At 30.7% G+C, this 22,844-nt stretch overlaps 1 long non-coding RNA gene across 3 annotated transcripts in view; it reads right to left on the bottom strand.

The window, feature by feature from the left end:
• Positions 1 to 535: 535 nt before the first annotated feature.
• Positions 536 to 22,844, bottom strand: part of LOC148238455 (uncharacterized) — a 516,616-nt gene continuing 494,307 nt past the window's right edge. For all 3 annotated transcript variants that reach the window (XR_015811667.1, XR_015811666.1, XR_015811662.1), the window contains 2 exons: positions 6,985 to 7,075; positions 536 to 769 (listed from right to left, as the gene is read on the bottom strand). This is a non-coding gene — a long non-coding RNA (uncharacterized LOC148238455). The remainder of the gene's footprint in view (positions 770 to 6,984; positions 7,076 to 22,844) is intronic.

The following is a 22,844-nucleotide window of genomic DNA, read 5'->3' on the forward strand; positions in this document are numbered from 1 at the left end:
AATTTAATATAAACGCTTTATTTTATATATTTGTAGGAATATTCATGTAATAACACGACATGTACGCTTGGCGTACATCATAGTAATGGAAAGGTGAAGCAAACATTTTCATAGAGTGTGTGGCATGCAAAATATTGTGAGCTTTAGTCTTATAGCTCTGCAGCAGGGGCGGGCGGTGAGATACTTTTTCTCTCGATCGCTCGTTTGTTAAGTGGCGAGAGTGAATAAGAGCATGCTGACCGCATGCTCTTATCTCTCATTCACTCTCGTCACTTAAAACGCGAGCAATCGAGAGGAAAAGTATCTTACCGCTTGCGTCTGCTCTCCAGATATTTTTTAATAAAATGTGAAGTATAATTTACGAATTGTTTATTTTTTTAGTCTAAAACCTTAGGTAAAATTTTCAGAAATTATAATAAAATCTTATAAGGTCTAGACTTTTATAAAATGGTAACAACTGGTGTACTTTTTATAATAAATATAATTTGTGTAGCAAACAATTAAAGTATTAGTGTGCTATATATGTACTTTAGGATTTTTTTGATTTTTGAATATGTGTCGCCCTACAACTATTTCTTAAAACGTTTTTCGTTTTTCGTTTTATTAACAGGCTAGTGATAAAAATACAAATACCCGGTACGCATGAAAGAAATGGCTTCTATTGTTTTTGTCCAGCTGCCTGATCCTAACCGATGAGACAGCTGAATGTTATTAGTCTGTCAACAGTTGCCAAGGTTGATTAGCCGCGCTGATAAATTTGTTCACCAATCTGAAAATAAAAATAAAAAATCAGTTAAAAAATCTTAGTACATATAGGATAGTCATCAATAAAAAATCCCTGTAATAGAAATGCAACTTTTTTTAAATTTATTTTTGTTATTTATGTGAAATAGTTTTAATCATACCAACTTGAAACATGTTTTAAAAATAGTCAATGAATATATTTACTCGACCTAGTTCATTATTATAAGCTATTTAAAAATAAAAATAATCGTAGCTTCGCTAAAAAAAATTAAATTACATTTTTATAAAATGTAATGGTTTTGAGAACACGTAACAGCCGTTGTTTTTATTGTTTTGCCCTAAAACCTTTTTTAAAAAAAACCTTGTAAATATATCGGCTAAATTTATTAGCTATTTTTTTAAAGAAACTAGCAGTTTTTCAAACAACAAAATAAAATGTTGTAACTCTGTTATAAAAAACACAATAGAAAAATGTACAAAATATATCTTAGAATAAGAATTAAAATTAAAATAAAATTAATTTTTACACACTTTTATATACAGAAGTCAATTTAATTTTACGGGCTTTGTGAAAATGATATTTTATGTTATAAATGGCTATGCTAAAAATGTTTTATAATATAAATCTGTTGAGGAATTTATATAGGAACAGTTATTCATAAAAATATTTATTAAAAATAAAAATGTATTAAAAACGTTTGAGGTTTTATCCTGTCCGTCCTATATATAAATATAGGACAGACAGCATTATACCTAGGTTCGGTTATTATTGCGGAAATTGCGCACAGCAAAAATTTCAAACAGCAAAAATTCTGGTCATAGATGAACAACATACATATAATATGTATATTTTAGAATAAGTCAATATATAGTATATAAAAAAAATAATGTCTGTATATATAACATACATATGTTAATTTAAAAATCACGTTTTAAAAATATTTTAAAAATATATTAGTAATTTACATTGCTATGATTCACTTACACTTTTTTCACTTAAAAATAGAGAAAAATATAAAACATTTAAAATAAAAAGTGAAATTTACTTGACAATTAAACAATAACTTACGTTCAGAATTTTAGATGTGTGAAATTTTTGTGTGCGCAATTTTGTTTGCGCAAATAATACGATCACCGTTTTAGATATACTGTTATTTCAATTTTAGAAATTGTTCAAATGATTTTACACAGCTAAAAAAAAATGTTATTTTCAGAGAATTATTTCTCGATAAAAATACAGTATTATGATTTCTTATTTCTTGAGAAATTTAAAGTTTTTTAAATTTACATTGGCATGATATATTTACATTTTCTACAATTACACAAATTTGTATTTAAAAATATTGTGATTCTCAATAATGTTTACAGTATATAGAATCACATTAAATCATCTCGTGTAACTATTAAAAAACAGAAATCAGTTATTTTAATGTTTTACATTATCAGAATATTTTTTGTTAATAATAAGTGTTTGCAATCAACAGATGTCAGTATGCACGACCTAATACATTACTATATTCATCCTTGAGATTAAAATATTTTAGGAAAACTATTGGAATTATAGGTGTATAATAATTACGATATTCTAGACACAAATAAATTAAAAAGCACTAGGGTTTATATGGAATTTGATTTCTTAAAGGTGTTTGTCACTGACTTACACTACTCGTCTATCGTGTTATATATTTGTGTATTCTATTTAGGAGATTGAATGTCTCTTTTGTGACTGACAAAAGACTTATGACAATAGAACGTGTCGAAAATTTCTTAATTCGTATTGTTGATCAAAGAGGAAGTGATTATTTTGATGGAATATACATGTGTAGAATAAGTTAGCATTTGCTGACAATAAATGTATAATCTTTATTTGACATTATATTATTAGGAGACGAAAAACAGCAACTTATATACATATTATAAAATTAAATTTGATAGTATTCGTCATTTTATGTTTCGAAAGTAATTAGCAAAAGTTTTTTTATCCTAATACGCAATAAAGGTGTAAGAAATATTTTGTTAAAATTAACGCTTATACTAATACAAAAAAAAGTTTTCAATAAACTAAATATATTTTTTCAGTAAATTTTGTAATATTTCTCAGTGTAACTGTCTTCGTCTCGTTTACGTTCATTCGTCGTAAATTTGCGTCCAACCATGAGCGATGGCTTCAGCTGTAAACTGTGTTACTGGCACCACGTGTCCGGGGGTGGTCACCGTTGTAAATGGTCGTCTTGTCTCAAAAGGCGTTTCCTGAGTGGTCGGCAACCATTTTATCGATTATTCATGTCGTATGGTAACACTGTCGCGAATTTATGGCTCACCATAACGTTCCAAAGGTGTTCGGTGGTCGCTCGTCCCGGGAATATTAATAATATGGTAAAACTATGGTCGTATGGCAGACCAAATTACGAGTTCGTGATGCATTACCAATGATGGGGAATAAAAGGGCACGCTCGTTAAAATTGCAAGCGTATATGCTGCTAGTCTAGCGCCCTAGGTGATTATTAATATTACATATGTTTTAAAGTCCTGAATCAGCACAAATATTAATAAAATACAAATTAGTATCTAAACTTTAAGCATATCTATTCTTGTCTTATTATTAAACTTATATCATATATGTATAAATTATATAATACATATATCCCCTGTGAAAGTAGTTGTTTCCACATACTACTGCGCCATAAATCATTTACCTCGCTTGGGGCCAACAACGCGTTCCATTCGCAGGGTTCTATTTGCACATGACGAAAAATAAACAAGGCTCCAAAGCCAACCTAATCTAGAAGACAAACACTAGTACCGGGACATAGTACTTCGCTTCGCAAGATTGAGCGAACGTAGGAAACCGGACAATTGCTAGACAAACGAAAAATACATTCCAACCAATCCGTCGCAGACTTAATCATTGACCGAAAACGAGAACGTTTTTTTATTTAATTTTCTTTTCTTTTCTTTCTCTACGAAAACTCATCCATCCATGTACTTGAAATGAAATTGTAATAAATGATTTATCCCACGTAACTAATTTATGGGCATGCTTCATCGCGCCGGCTTATTTATAACTATGTGTGTTTGTGCGCAGGCTTTGTTGAACATAATCTCTTCGGATCGGTGTATGTTTCGGTGAACAAGGTGACTCAAAAGCCGCTTTATTTTTTTTTTCTTTCTAATTTTATTAAGCAACTAGTCTTAAGTTTTTGTTAAGACATTTTGCGGCTTTTTACTTATTATGACAATAATTTTATAATTGTATAACATTATTTATATCTCTAAAACTTTTGTCGTTATGTATAATATGTTATGTATAATATATTATATATAAAAAAAACAGTTAACGTTTGCATTCTTGATAATTAATTCAAGTTATTTATAACATGTATTCAGCTACATTCTACAAATAATCACAATATTAAAAAGCAAAAATTTACTAAAAACTTGGTATATATGTACATATAAATATTTTTTTATGCTGGTGACGTGAAATTTGTACAGTCACGCTGCGGACGTTTATTTTATCACGTATCACGAAGGGGAAAATTGTCAGGCTTTTTTCGAAACAGACTGTAATATCCCGATAGTTATTAGTTATTAGCAACGACAAACGATCAAAAATACGTTGTAATATAACATGTCGCCAGATACAATGAAATGTGGATATATCTTAAAAATATAGAGATAATAAACAAAAAGCCAACGATTTTGTTAAGCATTTGTGGTTTTAAAATCCTAAACAATGAAGCAAAATAGGAAACCATAAAATATAAAGTAAAAATAAAATATAAATTATTTTTACTTTATATTTTTTTAAATATAACACTATAATTTGCTTTTATATTAACAGGCAAAATGAGAAGGAAGCTGCCAAAAAAGGCAATAGTTAAACTAACACAGAGTATTTAGCATTAAAAAAACAATATTAATAATTATGTTAAGCCAGAAAATATTATTAATTATACAGTACAAACATTCATTCAATGGATGACAACCCAATAAATTTTATTCCTGCACTACACTCTCTGGAAGTTGTCCGAACCGAAGTTACAACTGAAGTCGGCCAAGACGTACGACTTCGAGTAAGCAACCACACTGTCGCAAATTTCATATGCCGTCCGGACGGCGGCTTCTGTCACGTAAAGCCGGCATATTAGCGCTTTATCGAAAAATGTGCCTAATAATTGCAATTTTTAAATTTTCATATTATTAAAATTACGCTACTGATAATTATAAAGGTTTGTGTAGGCACTCACCAATACAATATCAGTGAAAACTTTTCAGTCGTAAATATTCAATTTACACAAAATCTTTGTCGGCTTTTTCAAAATTCCATAAGGCATAAAAATGATACTTCAGAATACGAACACCACATCTGTGACTATCCTAGAATTTGTCGCCATCGATTACAAATAGGAATTCATTATGGCGTGACATTTATATTAACCGATCTAGGAAATTACATAAGAATATTCGAAACGATTTTTTAACTTAATCAAGTACCACTAATTATTTTTTAATTCTTTAATTTTATATGAAAAAAAATATAATAATGATATCTGTTAGAAGAATATACTATCAAAAATATAATTAATCCCTTTTGGTGCCCTAAAATATTCAAAGATGTCAGTAAGAGTCTGTTGAAGTCCCCAATAGGCATGTGATATTATAACTTGACCACGTGACCACAATGCAGCGCTTGACATGCATGTTGATCATAGGACGCCTACGCGCATACTGAAATTGAACCAAGTTACTCGTTCTATCTCAGTTTGGGAAACACTATATCATTATCTCTCTCACTCTTGTCACTTAACACGCGAGAGAGCGAAAGGGAAAGTATCTCACCGCTCGCGCTCGAAAGAGCAGCTCCGAATTTGGTCCCTTTGACTCTGGTTCTTCTGCCGACAATGTTCGGAAGCCCTCAAAGCTGGCCAAGTCGACTGAATTACCCCCACTTTACCTCCCGTTCTCGGTAACCTCGGAGAACTATCGAGAGATTTTAGAGCGGGCAGAACCGAACTCGACCGAAGTAACCCTTATATTCTCCGTCCTTGGCCAACCTTGGCCAACTTCTAGACAGTGTAGTGCAGGCATTAGTTTTTGCAGGTAAACACAACAAAACTAGTCGTTAAACTCTATCTATTCCTCGGCTTACTATCAGCGAACATACTGGGTAGTAACTATTTGGTCTTTCAGTTTATTGTTAATACTTAATTGTCAGATTACAGAAAATTCCGTTTTTTTCTGGACTATCGTTCGAAATATTCAGATTTTAAAGGCCCATACGTAAACATTGGACATTGGAATATTCCGTGTTTTGAAATTAATTTTTAACTAGTGACATCTCTTAACACTTGACCGACGGGTCGTTTATTTGCCGTGTGATGTTCAAAAACGGGCTGTTTCGCGAGAACTTTGAGCAACCCAGAGATATAACAACAAAAATATGATAACTTAAAAAATATAAAAATAATAATTTAGAAGTCATTTTAACGACCATTTTGAATAAATAAAAAAAAAACTTGTCTAAAAATAAGCCTTTTTATAATGAAAGGAAGATTGGAAATGTATAGCTCATGGCTAATTTATTTTTTATTATTTATTGGATCAGCTATATGCATATCCATCCCGAGACGCTATTAACACGTAATGTTTACTTTTTGCTTAAAATAATGCGTTTTACACTACGCAAAATAACTATTGTTATTTTTACCCTTTAATAACGATCGCCGAAAGTGGTCGCTTAGGAGTGTAACTTTTAAGGCGTACATATATTTAGTGAGTGTGCTTAAAAGTGATGTAATTTGCCCACCAATATCTTTATCTTCGATTTGGTAGAGCTGTCTCAAATCAGTACCCTTGACAAAGTAAAACGCTCCCGAAACTCAGTTTCAAGGGGTCCTAGCATAAGGCACATAAGCAGATAGTCCAGCAACATCACAAAATTACATCATGATTCATGACAGACCCCAGCCGACAATTTTTTGTCGACATTTCAGCGTTTTGTCGACAGTATAAAATAGAAAATAAAAATAATTATTGCTCATAAAGACAAGTTTTGGAAAAAAAGTATTAAAATATTTTTATTACTTATTTTTTTACTCCGGCGGCAAAGCTTCTCATTTTCATCTCATATCTACTAACATTAGGTTTTCTATTACAATATTTTAAAATCATCTACTTGATATAATACATTTTAAACAGTGACACACGAAACGAATATCAAGCGTAAAAAATACTTACCCGCCTTATCATTCAGTGACATTGCTAGGAAACTTTTCTTCTGGTGAAGTAGAGTAATTGCCACCATTAAGCCCGCCGCCCACGGACCGCACTGTGGATAATAAAAATAAGCAATTAAAAGTGTGTCAGTCATCCGCGCCGACGCTGGCGGGCTATAAATTTCAATTCTGGCGCCCGCACTAAAACCTAATATCGGCGCGGGCGGACCTGCGCGAATATTTTTTAATTAATCCACTCTCCGCCCGGGCTCTCTAATTGTAGTTTTAATTAATTCCATCGCGGAAATCCACCGGAGAAATCTCACGACGCGAGTTATTGTACGCCGCCATTGTTTTGGTATGCAGGGCCGGAAGGGGCGAGGGACTTTCTCAATCTAAAAAAAATAAACACCCGACTCAATTCCATGGAGACAGTATTAAACTTGAATATCTTAAAAAGTATATTTTAAGCTTATTTGTAGACGAGATATGAGAGAGAGGGAGAGAGATAATATTCAGATCCTTAGTATTAGTGCATAACGAAGCACTTGATGTCATGTTATATAAATGTGAGGATTATTTATTTTATATTTAATTTAATTAATATTATTAATTCAAATTATATATTAAAAATAAGAATATTTTTATTTTTTTTAGTATTAACTTACACTCTTAATTATATGTGCATATTAATATTTATAAAGGATAGAAAAAAACTAATCTGAAAATATTTATATAAAATGCTACGTATGTATATGTATTATACCAGAATAATTTGTCAAGCTTACATTGCTTATTTACCAAATACATCTTCTTGACACTATTTGCTATTTTTATATTTAAGAAAAAAATCAGAATACGGGAAAGATAAAACATTTTAAGCTTAAAATTTAATTATTACAAATATTATTTTTTGCGTCCGAAATAAAAAGATAACAAGGTCATTGAACAAAAAGACACTTTAGAATTTTGTTACTTAAGATAATATAAATATACTTCATTCATTCTTGAGTTGCCAATGTAAACAAAGTTTAATAGGCGTTAAAAAAATAGCAATAAACATTATAAACAATCTGTCAACCTTGAACATAATTTATTAAGAGTATTTCGTGGATAAATGGACATCTATTAAGCATTCTGGTTTCTTGATGTTTTTATTTTTCGAGAAAAAAAAATCATTTTTATTTCTCGATTTTCTCAAAAAAATTTGATTAATAAATTATCGATATATATTGTATATACAGAATGTGCTTATAATAATTCAATATATTATTGAAAATATCTTTATATATGTTAAACATTTTCACTGTTTTGCATTAATTTATTGCATGTAAGTTATATTATTTATAGTAATTATTAATACATGAAAAAAATCAGGAATGGTGAATATTTATATAGAGCATCACACATTATTCTGTAAATAACTCTTAAAAAGCACATTTCATCTAAAGTGGAATTGGCTATTTTTGTAATTTTTTTGTTAAGAAATTTTTGGTTGAAAAAAGCCTCCATAAATTTTTGCAATCTGCTTATCCTCATACGGAGCGGTTTCTTTTTATCATATATATATATAATATAGTACTTAGATATTTAATGCAAAGAAATGACCGATTAGAGCAGTTGAGAAAATCGTTATTATAACATTTTTTGCCATTTAAATACTTTTGACCTCTATGAAAAGCTTACAATAAAGCATCGATATTTTCGAACATCTGACACAGACTTACCCTTTCTTATGCAGCGGTATAAAAATTAAGTGCTCGTAAAACAATATTTCACACAAAATATTCGTACAAATTTAATTAATAACAAAAAAAATCTCTATAAAATTTTTGATGGTAATGATTGGATTTTTATCGAGAAATTCCTTAAAAAATGCTTTAATTTATTTTTTATATAACTTATAATATATTTCAATTTTCAAAACTTTCATCGTTTTTTAATACAAAAAAATAACAAAATTAAACACAGTAATAAACATAAAAATTAAAGTATTTTAAGATTTGGGAACACTAGAAGATGTGACTTTGTAGCCAGTTAGACTCAAGGTAGAATTTAGTTAGAGATTTTTATTAGTTTATGTTACAATTGCGTCAGACAATGTTTTCTCTGAGCAGTGGTGGAGAAGCTGGCGCAGGGATGGTGTCCGTGGGAGGTCCTCGAAGATCTTGTAGGTGACTGCAGCAAGTGTCTGGAGGTAGTTCCTTTGATGATCGTGTTTGGGCGTTGTATCTTCGCGGCTATCAGTGGTAGCGCGTCTGCCAGGCGGAATTAATCTGCTGGTCTCTTCGAGTGCTCTAGTAACTGACCTCTCCTCATCGGAGTCCAGGTTTAAATTCCAAGGCTGCAAAGCTTGCTGACTAATCGCAATTATGCAGCGATCATCCATCCCATCGCTTCTTAGAACGGCGAAATAGGTATACACCTTTCGCTTGATGGGCATTGTCCATGGTCTTATTGCATTGCAACAGGAATCTTGTGAATCCGGTGATTTATTATGTCTGTGACCGTTTCGTAACAAAGAAATATTCTCTCAATGATGGAGAATATTTACTGTATGAACAAAACTCGTGTTATTTATATTAGCACTAACTGAGAGTTTACTACTTTGGCATCTGTGCTTGGACCATTACCGCCACCGGTACTTGGGTGAGCGGGATCCACCCCCCGTAGTACTACATATTTATCAGAATTTATTAGTATTTCTCTTGAGCACGCGCGAGGAGACGTTCTCTCGTTGATTGCATGCATTGCAAGCAACGCGTGCATTAGCATTTCGTTTCAATTGGCACTAACTGTGAATAGTATAAGATATGTATGGATTTATACGTCAAAAACATGTACTTAAAAGTGGTGACCAACCGTTACTCCCGGGACAGTTCCGCATAATCCGGGACGTCTGGTCACTTTTACTATGAAGGGGAAATAGGGAGTAAACGGACTGAGTCGCATTTCGGTTACTCGGGATCCCTTTAGGGGAGATAAATAATGCACGGTTGTATCTTATGAGGTGCTTCTTTGACAAAATATATTCTTAATAAAGTCTGAAAATAACAACATTGAACAACTCTCAAATAAGCACATCTATATGACTTTTTAACAATCTGTCAGATAGTATTATTTGTTTTCATCCAGGTACTCACAGTTGATGAGCACATTGTGGTCTAGTCATTTTTATTATTATTGTTGATATTTTAATGTGCATAATACATTTGTGTAAGCCGTTTTACCCTGCACAAGTATGTGAATAAATAAATAAATAAATATATTCAACACATTTTTATTTTTTATCAAATTTAAAATACATACTTTATGTTCTGTTATTTTGTTTAAGATATAACGTGTCCGATTTGATTTAACATTTCCGATTCGTAGCAAAATGAATAAACATAAAATTATGCACGGTCACAGCTCAAGTCGGCACTGAAAGCTAAAAAAAGTTTTAAATTTCAAAGTAAACTCAGAAATTTGATACCGACGATTGGTGCCGAGAGATGAGGATCGTTATGTTTTTGAGTGCCCGGTCTTCCTGTCTATAAAACGTCCATGGAAAAACGTATTAAATTTGAATTGCGACAGTGATGTAGTCTGTATTTTATATTATAATAAACCGAGGGCTAATAACGTTCAACTTACGCCAAACTGATGATAAAGTATTCTCGTGTAGTATGAAATTTAATCTAGACGTCATTTCAAGCGTTTATAACCGCCAGACACGCACTGCAGAACATTTGAGAAGCGTAAAAGTTACATCCTTTAGACGCCGATATCAGACTCCAGCAAACCTCTTTTTTCATCTACCGTCATATTATATATAAGTCGGTGTATGTATTATATATGGAGGTTTCAAAATCGTACCCTATATTACAGCCATCTAGCGGAATCGGCAGAGTGCACTCGAAACAAACTCGATTCGATTCGGGTTTTGTCATCTTTATTATCTACCGTGACAGTGGTGTGTTTCGAGGAGGATTTTGGTCAGATTTATATATTATATATTTTGAATTCTTATGAAATATTAGATTTCGTATGGCATTTTCAAGCATCGTAAATACTAACTGTGGTACTTTGACTTGTATACTAGAGAATATAGCAGCTATTCTGTACATATATACATACATATATTCACATCTTAACACTGTTAACACATTACGGTCCGCTCACGCGTTTTCGCGTGAAGGCAAGATTTTAAGGTCAGTCAATGTATGTGTTTTCGTGAGTAAAATATAATGTAACTTTTGCTCGTAAAAATATTGCGCAAATGCAATAAAGTCTTAAATTTCTATCTAAATATGCCAACATATATATATATTAATAATTGAATTGCTGGCATTTAATTTGACTGATATTACATTGTGAGACATTTTGCAGCTTGTTTGATAACAGTTTATTGTACGAATTATATAATTTATCAAAAAGGAAATTTATTGAAATTTTGGCTTAACTCTATTCCCAATCCAGCCCTTTGTTAAAATTCAGATTTTTTCAGAGTAAAGTTAAAACAGTACATATTTGATTATAGGACATTAGTGTTTTTTTTCTTCTATTTTGTTTGAATTATTTATTGAAATCAATTTAGGGGTAAATTTTTTTTAAGACAATGATTCCCACTACACCCATACCTCGCTTTACGGCCTAGATACGTTCCACGAAACTTGGCCGCAAAGCGAAAAGCCTTAAAACGAATCAATTATTCTAATACAAATTCATACAAATTCAATGGGATCGGTTCCAAATTTGTTAAATATGTAACATGGTTTATCATTTAAAATGCACTTTATCTTTTTATTTAAATTAAATAAAAAATACATACATAACAAGTACATACATTTGTACATAAAATAATAACAGATTCCAAAAACCAGAAATAATCCATAAACAAAAATTAAACAACTTCATGTTACATAAAATATGTGTATGAATACATACATCATTTTTTTTAAAATGGCTTTAATCTGAAGGCGATGAAGAAATGGTAACCTGCAGATCACTGTCGTTCTCATTTTTTGCTGGTAAGGATGGGCCTGGCTAAAAAAAATTGTCCAACGTTGTTTGTCTTGCCTTTTTGTCTCTTTCGTTCTTTAGTGATTAATAACAGCTAATGGCTGAGTTAATTCCTCGAGAAACTTTAGCGCTACGTTCGACGTCAGGATCGTTTTCAAGGAAGATGTTTATTCCTTGTTCGAAATAGGAAAAAGCTTTTGACAATTTTTTTGATGTTAGCTGTTTGAATACGACAGGCTCTGTCTCTTCATCAAATGCCGGTTCTGCTTGCAACTGAATGAGTTCCTTATATGAAAGGGGTTCCCTATCAGCTTCAAGTAGATCAAGCACATCACGTTCGTTCAAACCTTCAAAGCCGAGATCATGTGCTAGATCCAAAATGTTTTGCCTAATTTCAGGAAGGCAATTAACTTCTACATCAGTACTTTTTACACATTCTGGCCATATTTTTTTCCAAACATGGTTCATTGTTGTTAATTTTAATTCCTTCCATGATTCACTGATGCTGTCAACAGCATCCTTGATGCTATAGTTTTTTCAAAATGTTTTAATTGAAGATTTACCATCGGTTTCCCTTATAAGTTGTCGGAAATTTCGGCATAGGTAATATGCCTTAAAAGTGGCTATTGCACCCTGATCCATTGGTTGGATCAGAGCTGTTGTATTTTTCGGAAGGTACTCAATCATGACATCTTCAGATAGTTCGGATAAATTAGTAGGATGCCCTGGTGCATTATCCAAAATTAGCAAAGCCTTGTTGCTTAAGTTATTGTCTCGCAAATATTTTTTCACTTCTGTGCAAAAGTGATTTTTGAACCAATCCTCTAAAGTATCTTTAGTCATCCAAGCTTTCTTGTTGGATCTCCATATGACGGGTAATTAATTTTTATTTAGTCCTTTAAGAGGCCTTGGATTTTCGGACAAATATATTAAAAGTGGTTTTAGCTTAAAATCACCTGCGGCATTTGCACCAAGTAGCAAAGTTAATCGTTCTTTAGACACCTTATAACCAGGCGCAGATTTTTCGGTTTTTGAAATGTACGTGCAATCAGGCATTCGCTTCCAATAAAGTCCTGTTTCGTCTACGTTAAACACTTGTTCAGGTTTATGACCACCTCTCTCAATAATTCCCTTTAAAATGTTGGGATATTCCTTAGATGCGGCCTTATGCAAATTAAATTTATTTCTTAATTTTCTTAAAAATCGACATAGAAAAAAAGTTTTTTTGCCGTTATAGCGAAACATTTTAGGCCGTAAATCGAAAACGTGCCTTAATTGAAAAGGGCCGTTATAGCGAAAGGCTGTATAAAGAGCAGCCGTATAGCGAGGTATGGGTGTATAATATTTGTGGCTGCTAAAAAGATTTTATTGCAAGGTTTCCTATGAGAATTTACAAAGTATAGCCACAGAAGTCAAATTTTTGCGTGGGAATGTGATTATAAAATGGAATCTAATTTTTAAAATTAATTCTAGTTTGCTTATCATCTTCACACATAAACTTGATTTATTAGTAAAAACATGTATAATATATTTTATGGATTTAAAATATAATTTCTTTAAAAAAATTTTTTTTAAATAAATTATATTTTGATTTTTTATTCAAAATATTAAAATTTAAAATCAAAGCATCATAATTTATAAAGTTAAAAATTGACATAGAGGTGGGGTAAAGTTTTATTTTTTTTAAATAAATTATATTTTAAGGGGGGGATAAGGGCGTGCGCTACATGCGTTCCGCACGACCACTTCTTCTCACTCACTCTCGTCACTTAAAACGTGAGCGAGCGAAATGTATCTTAACATAAGCGCTTAGATCTTCGTGTGTGCTTTATGCTTTCTTTATGCGAATTAGATTTACGTGAAATTTCGCGGAACCTATCTACCGTGCAAATCGATTTATAACTAGTTTAAACACACAATTTAATATTTTTTTAATAAAAATCTGCTAAAAATCTATTTTACTATTACACATATTTAATGTGTAATAATAAAATAGTTATTTGTTAATGTTATTTTATTTTTGTGGCACAATCTATAAAATAAACAAAAATCCAATATTCGTACGTTCAATAGCTGCGGTACTTAGCGATAGTGTGATAGCGACATCAATAAATTATTTATGTGTATAAAAAGATAACTCACGGTGATATTCTAATTATATTTTTACATTTACAATCGGTTTAGTAAGCCCTGGTATATGTAAAGCTTCAGTTAGCATATATAATATTTAATGTTTTAAAATATTACTCCAACAAAATTAACAAAAAATAGGAACACAGTTGTTGAAAAACGGTTGAAATATTGCAAATGTCAAAACCTCATATTAAATTTTCAATATGCTCTCCGCTAAAAATTCACTTTGCATATAAAATCCCGGTTTCATATTACCGATTCGCTCACGTCAAACGAAATTTTGCGGTCAGATGCCAAATCTGACAAATAAATTAAACTGAATTACTTTAGTATAATATAATACAATGAGTAATGAACCGAATTTTTAACGTAGCAATATGAATGTAAAAATTCGATAGGCCGGCTAAGGGGACATGCATAATCCAATAAATTCTGTCGACGCGTAGGTGTATATATTATATTTATGTGTGTATAAGCTTTGAAACGAGCAGCGCATTTCATATTCAGCGATGCGAAAAAATTACTCGAGTTCAAATCCCGCAGTAATCCAGCTTACTCCATGGCTGGGCTTGGAACTGACGGTTTATTGAAGGGAAAAAATGAAACACACCAGCGCCGCGCCGGCCTCGGATGTGCTAGGTTCAATCGGATACTTGACATGGGCAAAGTATTTCCAGCAGACGACCAAGAAATGCTAAAGTATCCGACAAGTCGACGGCGACAGGGGATTTCAACTTCAAGAATAAAAATAAACACGGTATAGTTCTGAGTGTGTATACGGAACGTTCGATGTGAGAGCTAAAGGATTACTTGCCACTTAAAACGTTCTGGGAACGTTCCTTTAATTTATTAAAAAATAACATATTTGATATAATAAATGTTAGTATCCCTGACTTCATAAAAGTCTCAGTCGCTTGTTAAAAAAATGTAACATTAATGAACACCGTGTCTTCATTTAATTACAGTCAACTAAACACGCTGTCGTTTAATTGGACTGATGTAAAATTGTCGTTGTAATTTGCTCGGTTATTAGATATCAGATTTTTTTTAATAAAACGCTGTGCTTATAATATATTTACAGACAAATATAAAGGCATATGTTGTAGTATATACTATAATTTAATTTTACTTATAAAGACTTTTCAAAATTTGGTTTAAATGTAAATTAATTTAATCAAAATAAATACACCAAATCTAACAAACCTCCGTTTCAATATTATAAATCTAAACACGACACAATATTTATATGTGAAGCACGACGGTACACATAAACATTTACACCAGAAAGCATAATCATAGATCAATTTCGATATTCGCAAATGCTGAATCTGACCTATAAATATTCATGGAAACGTGCTTGAAATGAGAATTTTCAACGGCCGTAAATATTATACGAGGAAAGCGTTTATTTTCTGTGTAATATGTAAATGAACTATAATATGCTTGTATATTATATTTAATTTAGTATAACATAATTAAAGTATTATTTTAGGAAAAGCCACTTATGTACGTATGTATCAATGAGATATATTAAATTAAAATTTAAATGCTTTTATAAATTAATAATTCATAATAATGAATATAAATTCAAGCGTATATGCTTGAATTTATATTATTGTTATACAATTTTATTTTTATATATATATATAATATGTACAGCTGTGGCCAATTAAAAGTTAACATGGCGGTTCTCATACGTATTTTGATTATTTTATCAACTTTGATGCATATTTTACACGTTTTTGAATTTATAAAAATTTTAAAATTAAGAACGTATAATTGCGTCAATTCTGGGAATTGTGCATTTTTTTCGCCGTCCCAGCAAGTGCATAATGGCGAGTCTCTAACTCAACACGTGCGCGCGACATTATTTTATTTGGCTTTATGAATAAAAAGCAATATTGAGAACATTTAAAATTTAGAAGCATCTAAATAAAATAATTTTATAATATCTTAACAAAATTATTTGCACGTAATTTCAACTTTATTTTTAATAAATTCTTGTATTATGCCTGGCATCGATAAATACAGATTTTTAATTATTTTAAGATCGATCTCCTCTTTCTAAACTTCAATGATATGCTTTTTCAGCTCAGCTAAATTTTTTGATCGTTTTTTTCTTAATTTTTGTTTTGTGATTGCTTATAAATATTCAATTGGGTTCAGATCGGGGCTGTTTCCTGACTATATTATTGATGTGTTTCGCATTAACTCTTTGAATTGTATAAACTATAGATAAGGGATTAATTTAGTGAAGGTTTGACTGTAAAAATTATAATTGGACTCACAGAACGAGCTTGATGGCATGGCGCAGAATCGTCATGCAAAATAGGTTCAGCAGCATGTTGGGAAAGTTCTTCAAGGGTTGAAATAAAGTCGTTTTTTACAACCTACTTATATATTTTGCATTCATGTTGCTCCGGACGAAATTTAAAGAGCCCAATCCATAAGCTGTCATACATCCCAAAATCATCACATCGGCTAATGCATAAGGGATGAAATCTTTCATTTTGCCTACAGCGCACGATTGCTCACCATCTGCTCCAACCAGATTAAATTTTGATTCTTTGGAGAAAGCCACTCTTCTCCAATCTTTGGCGATGAGCTTAAAATGTATCAAACAATTGATTTACAATTTCACTGCTCAGTATCAGTGAAATTGTATTAGTTCTCAAATAAGTGATTAACTGTAAAATTATAAAAGTTTGAAATATTAGCATACTATTAGTGTAATGATGATATACCGGAGTATATATTTTAGTTGTACACATTGAACTATTAGGGATTTGGGTGATTACTGGTTCTAATCAGCTGCTGCTTTTCTTGGACTTATTTATTCCCGGTCGATTCGGTGTAGCTCAACTTATTGCGAATTATTCTGAATCAGTAGCAAATACAATAGAAGTTCTGTTGTTGAGTTCTGACGAAGTAATTATCTACGATATTATTTAGGCTTATATGCCCCTGATAAATAAGGGAACGTGCAATTTTAATTCTTGATGCTTTTAATCAATGCTAATGATTTGGGGCAGAACTAGACTTTTTATTCTTGTCGAAAACAGATTTTACCTAGCTCTCTGGCGTTTGTAACGACGTAATTGGAAGATTTGATGACGTAGTCTTTGTAATGTTAAATTCGGGTATAGTCTGTTTGGTGCATATATTCAACATTAAGCTTTGCTTTTTAGTTAAATAAAGGGCCAACGGTTTTTAGTGTTTGTACATGTTTAGAAACATATTTTTTTATTGTTATTGTAAATCTACAGCCATATGCATAACCACTCTTTGTCCCGTCGACGAAGCTTTAATTCTTTAGGCACAAGTTAATTAGTTAAAATAAACTAATTATGTTTAAAATTAATTAATTATTTAATTAAAACTAATTAAGTAATTAGTGCAAAAATTCAATAAATTGCACGTAAAACATTATTTAATTAAAAGTAAATATTGATTAATAATATTTTTTCACAATATTTAATTAATAATATTACCCCGCATAAATTGAAACTGCGTAAAAAAAGACTTTATAACATAGATTCCATCATATAAAAAACCGCGTAAATGAAGACATCCGCGCAAAAAGATACAGCTCGTTATATAAAATTATATTTTTAAAATCGTAGTAGGTTATAACTTTTAAAACTTGGAACAAAACTAAAATTTATTCATCCTCATTTTTGCATTTCTAATATTCTAACCATTTTCTTCATAACTGGTTCGAAATCATCATTAGAATAACCGGTCAGTTCAATTCCACAATTAGCTGAAATATCCATGTTATCTAGAGTAGTTTTTTTTATTAAAAAATCCGAAATCTTTGATTGGTTTTTATTTTTCGTAAATTCTTTGTTTTTTTTTTCATACTGTGTAAAAGTATTTCGCAGGTGTCTTTATTTTAGAGTGCGTTCCATATTTGGATCAATCTTTTACACAGCTTTTTTCAATTTTCTGGCTAGCTGAAGAGCTGTATATAATTTTTTTTCAGTAAATAATTCACTGACGAATTCGATTTCACTTTCATGATCTTATTCAGATATTAAAATATGCCTAACCAATTCATCTTTGGTTATTACCTCTTCAGTAAACAATTCTTTGACATCATTAATATTTAAGTCTTCAAACAAATTAATAATTTGAGAAAATTTATTATTTCTTGATGTATCAATTTTTTTGCCATCACTTTTGGCCGTATCTAAAACATATGTATTTTTTAATTTATATTTAAAAAAATACATTTTTCTTAACCGTGTTAAAGTAAATCGCGGAAATCTGGGGATGGGTGTGTATTTTAATTTTATGGGGATGACTTGAACATGTAACCGCTGTATTTATGTCATTAACCCTTTGGACGCGTTAATCAAAAATAATATTTAATTGTTTTTTTTTTTAAATGAAAATTTTACCTTCAAACTGCGTTTAAATTTTTTTTTAATTTTTATTTAATTAAAATATTATTTTATGTTTATTCACAAAAAAAAAAAGTTTTTTCTTGAAAAGCATATTTTTTATTGATTTTTTGCGTAAAGAGATAAAAAAATCAACTGGGCGAGTTTAGTCGCTTTCCGCGTTCAAAGGGTTAATAAATAACGCGAGAGTAGATTAAAGCAAATAAATATATTATATAGGGTGTATTTACACAATCGCAATGTACCATTTGAATCTACAAGATACCATAGGTTTTAGTTTAATATAACTGCACCATTAACAGTAAACAGTGTTTTTTTTTTGTTATGGCAAGGAATACCATATTTTCCAACGGCTAATTTGCCTGAAAAATTAATTCCTACTGCCACAAACAACACATATAAATCACTTTAACATCGAACATACGCTCGTACATTATTTTTCGCTACACACCCGCCCACTGAACAAATTTTGTAAACACTCGTTAATTTCAACTCCCACGTTTAAATTTTAAGTTGCACGCCTAGAGGTGATTAACGCTTCATTAGAAACGAATTTACGGTGGAGAAGAATACTCACAATGTAGGTACACATATTGTGTTTAATGTGTATCCACGCGGAGCCTTGTAATCTCGCTAACCAGCCATAATGAATGAACACGATACAAGCCATCGGCATCGGCCATATGTGAGATGGATCAATGGAGCAGATGGCGTTACACACGATCCCACGCTCCGTAATGATCGTGCTACGAGACATGTAATCGTTAACCGGGGCGACGGATCAAATCTGCATAGATCGCGGCAGATCTCGATATGAGGGTCATGTAGGCATGTGACTGACCCGTATGTATCGGAATATCGGATTCGATTGCTGGGAATTAGCTGCCATGGGAAATAATGATTGTTTGATGGATAGTGAGCGGTTTAATTTAATGCTTATCATTGTGTGATTCATCAGCAGATAGTTTATATTCTAACTAAGTGCTTTTTAATTTTTTTTTACCAAAATTTGTGTAATAGTTTTCCTTTTGACATTTAATATTCATAACTTTTTTTATTAATCTACGTTTTAAAGTGAACGGTTGTAAAATTTCAATACAGCTGTAAAACATCGATCGCGTAGCAATAAAATTAATAATAAATTCATATTTGAAAAATGGTAGAGAGTAGGGCAACCAAATACCCGGTCAAATTCACTACTCAATTCTCGGGTATTTCGCCATAAATTAACCGGGTACCCGGTTCGGGCCCGGGTATTTTTTTCCACTATATAGTACACACGAATAATATATTTATATGTTTTTTTGAGTTTTAAATTTTATTTTTGATTCGTTCTGATTTTTTAAAATATGTTTTATGCTGATATAAATGATCTAAGGTATTCTTCAATTATCCGTTTAAATGCCTTTGCGTCCTACGTACAATTAAATAGACTCGTTCAGATTCGTTGAGAGTTATTCATGGGATGTTCACTGTTCTGACTAACTCTCACTCGCTGCCGCTTACTCACATCTAACCCATCTAACGGCTTATGTGCATGTGATTTTAAATATTATTTATATTTATTTATAAATGTTATAATATTTTTTTAATTCACTTGATCATCTTATATTTTAATTCCGATTGTCTTATGTTTTTATTCTGACCATTTGAGGATACTTCTTACCCTAAATAGTATTATTATGACCAGTTATTATTTCAGTTCTAATCGTCCTGATTCTTTCTAATTTTTAAAATTTAATTTTACCATTTATTTGTGTGCATATTTAGGAGTAATTTTATGTTGTTATTTACCTGTTGAATTAAATTTAAAATTAAATATACTTTTGCAATTGGGTTATTTATCCGCAAATATTTAAATCTAATGGTCGCAAAATCTGACGTTAGGACCAAAATATTTAATCTATCTGTTAACGCAGATCGACAGAATAAAAATAAAATCTAGCGCTAAAAACATAGCTCACAGCAACTCTTTTGCAACTTTGTTTCAAAGGGCTTGCTGTAATTGCGGCCCCCAAACCGATATTTATTAAAAGAAGTGCGATTATTACAAAAAATAAAAGAATAATATATAAACAATTAACTAGACCCATATTAACATGTGCTTGCTTGATACGGAGTAACATCAAAAGTACTCTTTTTTTTATTAATTGTTAGTCACACAAAAAAAAATATTAAAAAATGGTAGGCAATACATCTTCTCACATAATTAAAAAATATTTTTATACCAGATGATACTAGATAAATATGTTTAACTTATATTTATAGACTAACGATATAAACAAATTTAAATTATATATAAGCCCACATTGCTTTATAGGCTGAAGAATACATTTCAAATATACTTTATCAAGTTTTTTATTTATTTCACGTTATATTTTCTTTAATTTCATAAAATTATTTATGATAATAAAATTAACATGTTTAATTAAAATATTTTTTTTATTTTGCAGTTTGTTTTGAATCATATTGGATGTTAATTTATATTTTATTTCTTACCTCAATTTAAAAATACTTATTTATATCGACAAAATATTAATGCAATAAATTTACATACAACACTCCAAAATTAAATCTCTAACTTTAAAAACAACATACAGATTTTTTTTATTAGTATCAATAAATGTGTCATGATATTTTTTTGTATGTCATCGTTACGTATTTGAGTTGAAAAAAACCTAGAAAGAATGCTGCATAAAAAATCCACTCTGTATCGAATAATTTTAATACCAGATTATTTTTTGGTTATATAAAAATAAACTTACTGAATGTCAAACTGCATTTTTAAAATCGTTATATAATTTGGAACAACGTTGATTTGTATTATATTATTTTTTGAACTACATTTTTTTAGAAATAATTGATTTCCTTTGTAGTCACTTTAAAAATATTTTAAATTGTATGAAATATATTACAGTTATTTTTAATACAAGATTGTAAAGAATAAAAATTTCTTGATATTTTAACCTATTGTCCATTTTTATTGTCATAGAAACATTAATTTTTGATAACATATATTGTTTTTTATAGTCTATTTTATTGTGACTATGCAGAGGTTTTAGTAAAAAAACAATGCTTACAAATTTATGATTATTATTTTTCTAGCATAAGAAGTATTTTTTTATATCAATGATTGATATTAAAAACTAACTTACAGATATATTATACATGCTTTAAAATAACAATTAGGAGTTGAAAGTACAATTTTACATATTTATAAATTCTTACTAATGATTCATTTAACTTAATGTCATATCTATATTGTTAAAACAGTGATTAAGTCGACTTTAAAGACAAAAATCATAGGATACAATAAAACTAATAACAACAATAGATTCATATGTAATGTATTTATATTTTATAGAAAAAATATAATTATAATTAATTGTTCCAACTTTTAATTATTGCAATGTGTGGGACGTAAAATTGCTTTTAACTATTTCATAATAAATAGTGTGTCGGATGTTTTTAAAAATTAAATTAAAAAGATAACTAAAAAATACATATACAAAGAAAATATATAACACATCACAAATACAAACAAAAAGCGTCTACCGTATATGTTTCTGTATGTAAAAGATATAATTTTATGAAATATATTAAAGTTAGATACTTTTGCTATTAAACTACTTTGAAGAGCAAGTCGTAAAGGGATGGTGAATTGCAGGCTTGGGAGCATCTTTTCTGATAACACTTCCCCTTCATAATGCTATGCTATCATTTTTTCGCATAGTAAGCGATATTGAACCTTTTTATGCATGCATTTTTTACTTCTGCTCTCAGATCATTTATAGTTGTTAAACTTAATGAAATTCACATTATCTACGAATATATTATGTTCACTGTTTTTATACTATGTTGTGAAATATTCTCATTCTCGCGTCACATTACTTATCGATCAGATACTATGCGTATTGTATTGAGACGGTAATAAAATCCAATTTAGCATTTAATAGAAAATATTAACCGGAGCATGATTCATTTTCTTTTTGAAAGGAACCATTAAAGTTTCTCTGAAACAGAGTTTTCTTTTGACGACGCCATTATGTGGTCGTGATTGCTTTTTGCCGCATCAATTCCGAACGAAGGTAGAGAAGAGAAAAAAATACATTTATACTATGTATATCGTTACTTTTTGTCCCCCTGTGTCGATGGAACAAATGACCGCCGTCATTAGGGCATTCGTGAGCAGCAGTGTCTATCTATAGTGGATATAAATATACATTCGGCTTTTAGCGCCGAGCAAAAAAGTCGTGCTAGTGCTAAAAGCAGTTTCGTGCTTGCGTGGGGTCGCGAGTTCAACTCCCGGCACTGTTAACGAGCCGACAAACACCGGAGA

Source organism: Plectrocnemia conspersa, unplaced genomic scaffold, assembly GCF_051122295.1.
Source record: "Plectrocnemia conspersa isolate PC_06_02 unplaced genomic scaffold, ASM5112229v1 ptg000001l, whole genome shotgun sequence".
Classification (NCBI taxonomy): Eukaryota; Metazoa; Arthropoda; class Insecta; order Trichoptera; family Polycentropodidae; genus Plectrocnemia; species Plectrocnemia conspersa.